Source organism: Hordeum vulgare, chromosome 2H (assembly GCF_904849725.1).
Source record: "Hordeum vulgare subsp. vulgare chromosome 2H, MorexV3_pseudomolecules_assembly, whole genome shotgun sequence".
Classification (NCBI taxonomy): domain Eukaryota; kingdom Viridiplantae; phylum Streptophyta; class Magnoliopsida; order Poales; family Poaceae; genus Hordeum; species Hordeum vulgare.
In genome coordinates this window covers 5521024-5530006 of record NC_058519.1, presented here as the reverse complement: position 1 = coordinate 5530006, position 8983 = coordinate 5521024, and the positions used below count along the sequence as shown (strand labels likewise).

At 41.0% G+C, this 8983-nt stretch overlaps 1 pseudogene; it reads right to left on the bottom strand.

Annotated features, from left to right (window-relative positions):
• Window positions 1-1933: 1933 nt before the first annotated feature.
• LOC123424832 lies at window positions 1934-8848 on the bottom strand (annotated as a pseudogene).
• Between the last annotated feature and the right edge of the window lie 135 nt (window positions 8849-8983).

Here is an 8983-nt window from a genome sequence, read left to right as displayed (position 1 = left end):
TTTTGAGCCCAACATCAAGTTTTGAAATCTGGTCCAATTTGTGGTTTGAACTGCAACCCCATTTTCCCTTGCCGTGTTATTTTTGAATTTTTTTTGCACTGCTAGTCCTTCCAACCAAACCATTAAGTCCAAGAGATCAGCCAGAGATTCAACTTTTAGGTTTGCCCAAATATTCCTTGAAGTTTCTGTCCAGAATTGAATTCCGGCAAAACTCACACTAGGAAGTTTTCTCCTTTCCAAACTAACTTCACCACTATATTTAGCATCTAAAGAGACACCGTAAGGTTCTACATGATGCCAGCCACCACGAGGAAGAGATAGGTGAACAAAGGGGTTCCCCCACCGCATGTCGCGCTTGCGAATGATCCATCTCTCCAGGATGACATTGAGGATCGCCGATTTTGAGGTGTTTGAGTGCATCCACCAGTCACAGTAGAGATCAGGGAAATCCACACAGATGCAGGATCTCGCGGTGGCTAGCCCAGTCAATGGAGTCAAAAGCATTCACAAAATCAAGCTTAATCACTATCATGCGTCATTTCTGATTGTGCAAAGCACTTCACAAGGTCCATGGCGGAAACAAAATTATCCATATGTTGCACCTGATGATGGAGCTGAACTGATCAGCCCCAATCGGCGAGGAAATCTCGCTTTGAAGCCTAGAGGTGAGGGACTTGCATGGGTTTGATGTTGCAATTCTAGAGGGACACTAGACGGAACGATACATGGTAGGAGATGTCGTCTTCTTTGGGGAGGACGACAATATCGGCTTTATTCAAACTGCCAAGATCGACACTGCGAGTGTCAAAAATGTCAAATAGGCACTAAATATCAAGGATGATGGTGCACCAAGCCAAATGGTAGAAGCAAGGGCCTAGCCCATCAAGGCCAGAGGCACTGGCCCGGTCCGTGCCACTAATCGTGGCTTTGACATCCTCGGTGGTTTATTGGGCCGTGATATTTAGCCCATGTACACAGGGCGTGCCAACGAAGAGAGCGGTCAAGTCAAAGCATGCACTAGCTGGTGTTCCCCGATTGGTCCAGAAGGCCACCATGCATAGAAGATGTGGAGCAGATGGGTTTTCCTGCATGCGCGACAACGAAGTCATCACCTACATCGTGGGAGTGGATCATGTTTCTCTCGATAAAATGTGAGGCAATCTGTGGAAGAACTTAATGTTTTCGTTTCCCTAGTGGATGGCCTTGAATTTTCCTCTTTCTGTCCACCTCTCCATGGCTTGCTTGAAGGAGAGAGCCACCACATCCCAAGCCTTACAGCGCAATACAATCTCATCACCTCAAAGAGGACGTATTTCGTTCGTAATTTGAAACTGAAATGGTTCCTGTTTCTAAAATCTAGCTGAATTTACAGATTTTGTGGGAGGCACTAACCTATGTTGGATCCGGGCGCCTGGTCGGTTTCTTCATATAATTGTGCAATGTAATTGCAACTATAATCTGATCCAATCTAAGTTCTTTGTGGAATCCACATCCACACAATAGCACAACACATCGCATATCATAATCAGTATCAACTTTAGTAAAGTGCGATGATGATGATGATGATGATGATGATGATGATGCCTGCATGCACCTCTTGTAACGTGACATTACTGAGACAAGTAGAAATAAAGTCTAGAAGAGCATGTGGTGGATAGTTCCATCTAGCAAAACATACAAGTTTATTGTACGTTACATGAGATCGGTAATACATTTAGTTTAATGGTGCTCCATATACATGAACACATTTGTTTATAATGTATAGAGTAATTTACAACAATAATTACATTACATGAGTTTTGATAAAATTAGATGGGCACTCATCGCCATTTCCTCCCAGACTGTAAAGAACTACCTTCACTTGTGTCCGAATCATAACTTGTAACAAAATGGGCAAATGTATTGCGAGGGGGTATCCTTGATTCCCAAGAAATTAGAATGAAATGTTCTTTGGGTCTAACGCTAGGATCAGTGAGAAGTTCCCCAGTGTCACATTTGTTGCAACAAGTGCGCCTTGCATAGTGTGCAACTCCTTGACAAACCAATCTGCTATTTGTACTAGTCGTGGATGTTCTGTGGGATCTATGCTCCTGAATGTCAGTGTCTTGAAGAGATATCTCAACTCATCATAAGACAAAACACTTAGATAAATAGGTTGCACCGACTGAAACCGGACTAATCTTTTCAGTTTACTTATGATGATGATCTTGTTTCCTTCTGCTTATTCTTCTAAGAATGGAATGAAACTTTTCCCATTCATTATCATCCACATCGGAAGAAAACTCAATAACTATCAACATCATACCAAACATGGTCCTTCCATGATCAAGTACCGTCATGAGGTTGTCTCCACTCAGGTGCAAAATAGAGCAGAAGTGTGAGCGAACCCTCTCGTTTCCACACACATGAGCAACTAATGTTTTCTTCCCGACTCCAACACCACCTATGATCGGAAGAGACTGCTACTGCATGATCACCAGGAGGGTTGTTGTGCTCCAATAAGAAGGTCAAGAGCTTTTGCTTTTCAGCATCTCGGCCGAACATGAAGTTGTTGGTGTAAAGGTAAACATCATATAGCCTACGAGGCATGCACTCACATCCACCCAGAATCACAACAAATTCTGCCATGTGAGCAACAACAGTTTCTAAACTTTCCAAGGTACAATCTGACTCGAGGCGCATGGGCTTGTCATCCTTCTCACTGTATGTTCGAGAACGCTTGAAAGGAATAGATAAATACAAGCTGCTACTAGATGAGTCGTTGAAACTAACATTTTCAAAGCCTGCACTGTCTTGGAGGGTTTTGTACCTCAAGGTGTCCAGCACGCGGTATCCTTTGTACATGGCCTCTGAGAGCATCTTGAGCTGCAATAACATCCCAGAGTTAGTTATATACCGCCCATCCGCCTCCTCAACGACCATGCTGACTCTCGTCAGGAGGTGCTGCAATCTCTCCATCATCTTCTCCTCTGATTGTGCATGATTCAAGGAAGATTGGTTGTGACTACAGATATGGCAGCCTCCATAGCTGCTTCAGGAAGACAATCGATGAGGGAAGTCGATGGTCGATGTCCATGGACTATGGACAAATTAACTAGCTTGTGCCAAGTCTTGCTGAGTTTCGTCTCACAATAGACAAGTCATCAAACAATTGACTGCGATGAGTTCGAGGGTGGGTGAGACACGGCTGCTATCATGTATCCTTATAAACTGCACATATTTGTATTGTATATTTGTCTAGTACCCCATGGAGTACACAAGTTGGGGTACTAGTAAAAACACGTGAGAATGACGAGCCAACTTCCCTAGTGGCACGAAAAACATTGGCTTGTGTTTTTAGTATTCACAGTAGGTAGGTCAAAATACTGTTAAATGACAAATTTTACATTTTAATTATCACTGTATATTTTTTAACAAAGAAAATATATTAATATCGTGAAGATATTAGTTACATCCGGCCACTGTACTAGCAAGACGTCCTAAAGACATAAAGGATATACACAACAAAAAAACAAAATAAAAAGAACAGAAGAAAAAGACCCCACCCCGGTAATCAATCACTAGCATCAGTAGCAACTGTAACCACCATCGAAGAAAATATCCGGATTACAAGATAGGTTATTCAAAAGCAACGCCTTCAAGAAGAAAACAACGGACAAGGTGTTATCATTGTCCGAACGAAGGTCTTGATTTTTTACCCTGGAGAAAGTCCGAGAATACCCATAAAACAATGCCTTCAACAAGGCCATTGCCAGATAAAACCAATGAAGGCCAAACCTTGGTTTTTTTACCTTGGAAACTGACACTCGGTACTCGAGGGACACTGCCCAAAATGCAGTCCTCCAATGCTATCTATCGTGCTTGTCAAGGCTGCCGCTGCAAGTCACCAAACACCTGGTACCCAGTCTTCATTGCAACCAAGACACTCTTTCACCAAAGCTTCAAGATCTACAATCGCAACCATCATGACATTCTCGACCTCTATCATTCTCAACCATCATGCTGCTTCACATGTGCATATGGAATTCAGAGTTTCACACAGACACGACCCTACATTTGGCCTCAAAGCTAAGCATAGGAATCTATAGCATCGCACGATTTTTCCGAGGAAATGCAGTAACGAGTGGAGAAGAGAGAAGGGGGCACCTTTGTCGAACAAATCAGCCATACAGTTGCGCCAACATTTTTTTGAATGCACGGAACATTCTTTTAAAATTACATCAACATTTTTTATATTGTATAAACAGTTTCTTTAAATGTCAATACGATACCTTTTTACACAAGCGAACATTTTTTGAATGTCACAAACATTTTTTCAGAATGGTATACACATTTTTAAAGTTGCGTCAAAGATGTTTTTACACTGCATAATTTTTATATCTGTGATGTATTCTTTTCAAAATTAAGTAATTTCGTGGATTATATAATTCATAATATTTTACAAACATATATAATAAAAGTAAATTAAGAAGGAAAAAAGATAGAAATAAAGGAAAAAGATTGAATATGCAGTGGTTAATTGCCAGCTACTCGCTTTCAAGTCCATGATAAGTCCAGATTGGACGATTGGCCTCCGATTAGTCTCCTCGCTCTAGGCATTATCTTCCGTGATTAGCACATGAGTGGATTAGAGATGCGCTGCTGCCGTCTATGCCTTTGCCATCTGTCCGCTTCTGCTCTCCCTTCAAGAACGGAGCTGCATTGTATACACTTGGTCAATTGACCCTGATGAAATTTGAAAATCCTTCACTAATTTCATACTAATCATGGTTCATTTACAGAAGATGACCCCGCTGTCATAGACATGACCGTATCAAACTTTTTTGTAGCTTCATCCATGTCTCCGTTCTTATTAGTTCTTAAGATCTGATTCATTTGGCAATGCATGCTGCTTCATTCATCAATTCTTCAAGCTGCATCCAGTGAACTAGGCAAGATTAATGCATCACACTATCTACTAATATCTCTCAATTCTCATCTTGTATCGTGTTGAACTTCTACATTAGATCTTAGTTATTTTGGTTGTGTGATTTAATTTGTGATTCGTCGCGGTGGCAGGGTCCTAACAGAACAATAAATCTGGGAAAATTGGTAGATATTTGCCAACAGAACAATAAAATTACCTAACACAATTAGAGATGATTTTCCATTCAAAACTATAGAAATGGAAGCTAAAAGCCAGTCACTTTCTTGTTATTATACATGATTTTTTTTTTGTATATCTTAAACTTCCATATGACAATGTTTTGTAGAAAGAAATTTTATGTAGTATTTCAGAGTAATTTGACTATCAAATTTGTCTTCTACTCTTCTTGGCACGTATGTCCAATTATTGACCAATATTAGCTATCGATAGACACACTCCAACTGCAAAATAGAATAAAACCGTGTTTTGCCTAAACTCTGGCTCTGCCCTTGCATGTTACTTTCTATTCTTTTATTTATTTACTTTTCCTTATTATTGTTTAATCTTTTCCATTTTAAAACACATTTTATACAAAATTATAAAATTGTTAAACTTGCATCTGAAAAATGTTAAACTTGTATAGAAAAAAGTATTTTATGTATACAGAACATATACAATGTGAATAAATATTTTATAAAAGGGTTAATCATGCATACAAAAAAAAGTTTAATCATGTATACAGAATATATAGAATGTGAATAAATCTTCTGTAAAAAAATGTTTGTGTAATTCAGAAAAAAATATTGCATTTAAAAAATGTTTGCATGTTTCGAACATTTAGAAAAACATGTATGTACAATGTAAAACAAGTTTGTATACTTCAGAAAATATTCATTAAAGAATATGTTCAATTATATTTAGAAAGGGGTTAACAAGTATTTCAAAGAATGTGAATTATTTATTTGTAAAAATTAAAACATGTGTTAAAAATATTCGTAATGCATACACAAATATACAATACATATAAAAATATAGACATGTGTCCAAAAATAAAAATTAAACTTAATAAACACCGACATGAAACAAAAGAAGAATAAGAAACCTGGAGAAACAACGAAAATGAAGAAAGCAACAAAAGAAAAACAAAGTATAACACAGACAGAGAGAAAAACCCAAAACACCATAAATGAAACAAAAAAAAAGGAAAAATGAAAAAACACGATAACCAAGAAGAACCGGTGAAAAAACAAATAGAAACAACCGTAGTAAACCGGACCAAGGGATCCGAGCGAAAATACACCCATAGAAATGTGTCAGCCTACTACTATCACATGTAGGCGGTTCCTGTTTGGTATCAGTACGGGTGACATATAGACCTGAAGGCAGGAAAGGTATGATCTAGACCCGGTGCCGTTATTGTCCATCGTTCCGTTATACTAGTTTTGAGGGTTCTCTCGTTCGTTTACTATTTTTTTTCTTTTTATTTTCCTTTTATTTATATTTATAAATATTCTAGTTTCATAGATTTCAAATCTCAATTTACCTAAAGTTTTAAATAATGTTGATCCTGAATTTGACAAATGTTAACACAATGTGCAAGATTTTCAAGATTTTTCAAGTGTTTGTTGTGGCATTTAAACAATATTCATGCATTTTGAATAAATATGTCTGAAAGTTTTATAAATGTTTATAAACTGAAATAATTATTCATCTAATTTCAAAATGATTCATACCATTTCAAAAATGGAACTTTTGAAATAAAAGTTCACATATTTCATAAGATATTTTCCTGACATTTTCTCAAAATGTTTTTACAATGTACAAAAACATTCACGTTGTTAAAATGATGTTTCGTTTCACTCAGAAAAAACCAACTTGTATTTAAATATTGCTTAACATATTTCCGGAAAAATGTTCTTCATGTATTTTACTTTTGAACAATGTTCAACATGTATCAAAAAATATTGCACATGTAGAAAAAATTGTAAAAATATATTAACAAAAGTGGACATGTATTTGACGAAAATAAAAAAAATGAAAAGAAAACAAGTCAGAAGAAAACATAGCTGCCACGCTCTAATAGATCACTCAAAAAATACCATATAGTTTTGTCTGGTCTAGATATGGGTATTTTAATTTTGAATACCATGCGTTTTAGTAAAAAAAAAAGTGCATAATTACATGTTTATACTTTTGAAAAGAATTAAATTATTATTTTGAAATAGGAAATGCCAATATCTAGCATAATGCAATCACCGTCCTTCCCTCGCCAGAGTCAAACGAGCATTATTGTCATACAGTGTCGAAAAACTGTCCTTTTAAGACCCCACTGAATGAGCGCATCATAACAATAACCGTCACTGATGAAGATAAGCATAGACCGGAATGATCCAACTTGCAGGCACACGAACTTAGACGAACAAAGGTCGGATCCAATCGGATCCACCAAAGTCAACGGCGACCAAAGCACACGAGATGTGCCGAAGACACACCTCTACACATTGTCATAGAACAATTGATGCACCGCCGCGAGTGGGGCTAGGCAGAAAAAACAATATTCCATCTTGAGAGAGCCGTTGCCGCCGCGCCTTCATGACCCTAAGGTCACAGAAGACGAGGCAGACAAATGATGTCATCGACGAGAGGTGGGAGATAACATGTCTGCTCTGCGCCCTTGTGTTTGCGATCCAATTCGAATTCAAACCTTGGAAGCCAAACAGGGTTTTAGTATACATCGTCGAGGAACTATGTAGACAACCTGCATATGCCTCTTAGTTTAATTTATGTTTCATTAGTAACTAGTACTTTAAGGTAAATTACCTGCATATGCCTCTATACAACATTTAGTTGACGAAAAAGGGTTTTGCCCCTCTTTATGTTATAAAGCAACAACCGAGCACACAATCATGGATACAACAAAAAAAGGGAAAAAATATTGGCAACAGAGGATATATACAAGATGTTACAGAACAACAACAGTCCTCACCACCCTAGCATCTCGGACATCAAGGACCCTGGCAACCCCAGGGCATGCCGCCGAAACATTCAAGCTAATGGAATAGACCGCCGTAGGAGAATTAGAGCACAACCGTCAACTCCTATGCCATTGCTGAGCCATCCAAGAGCTCGCCCCTTGAGCCCGGATGGACTCGTAGAGGAAGGCAACAGGCCACCACGCCGGCAAATCCACTCCAATCAACGCCACGGCCTCGGGCCACAACCACCAGGTTCACCGAACGTTGTCGAGCAGGAACAACTGAACAATCTGGCAAACCGACCACGCCGAAACCGCGACCACTCACCTGTCCCAAAGGCGGAATCTTCAAGAAGAAAGCGACGCCAAGGCGCTCTCGCCGCCCAATCCAAGGGGATTTGGATTTTCACCCTGGACAAGGGAGAGGGGACATGGGCTAGGAGTCGATACCGACTCCAAGAAGTAGAACGGCGACGTAGCGCTGCGGGCATCGTGGCTGCTACAGCCCGCCAAGGGTTTCCGCCATCTGTAGCCCACCCCTGACCAACCACCAAACCAGCCACATGAGGTCGCGGGGAACCGGCCATAAAACGCGGAGGTCCCTTCTTCATATCCGAGGATGGGCACATGAGGCCGCCCATGACCGAGATTCGTGCTCGCCGCTGACTCGCCGCCCACACACCCAAGTACAACGCCCGGAACCATTGGCACCACCTCCCCTGTCGCCAAGGAGGGGTAGGATCGCCGAAGGAGGCCGCCGCCACCGCACCTACACCACTAGAACTGGAGGCCCCACCGCCATGCCACCTGCCCCACCAGCCTCTAGCCACGGCAGGGAAGGCCGCCCGTGGCACTGGCCGCATGCAGCCCCCGCCACCCGCCGAGACGTCGGCACCAGATCTAGCCGGATCCGACGGGTGCGGCACCACCACAGACCTACAACCGCAAGAGCTTGTCTGGGGCGCCATGGCAATAACCACGCGCGCTGCCGCCCAAAGCATCCGTCGTCGCACCGCTGCTCCCCGTGCCAGTGCAACGCCCCCGCACGCCCAGCCTATCCTGTGCCAGCCGGGGGAGGGCGAGAGGAGCGGGAACGAGGCCCC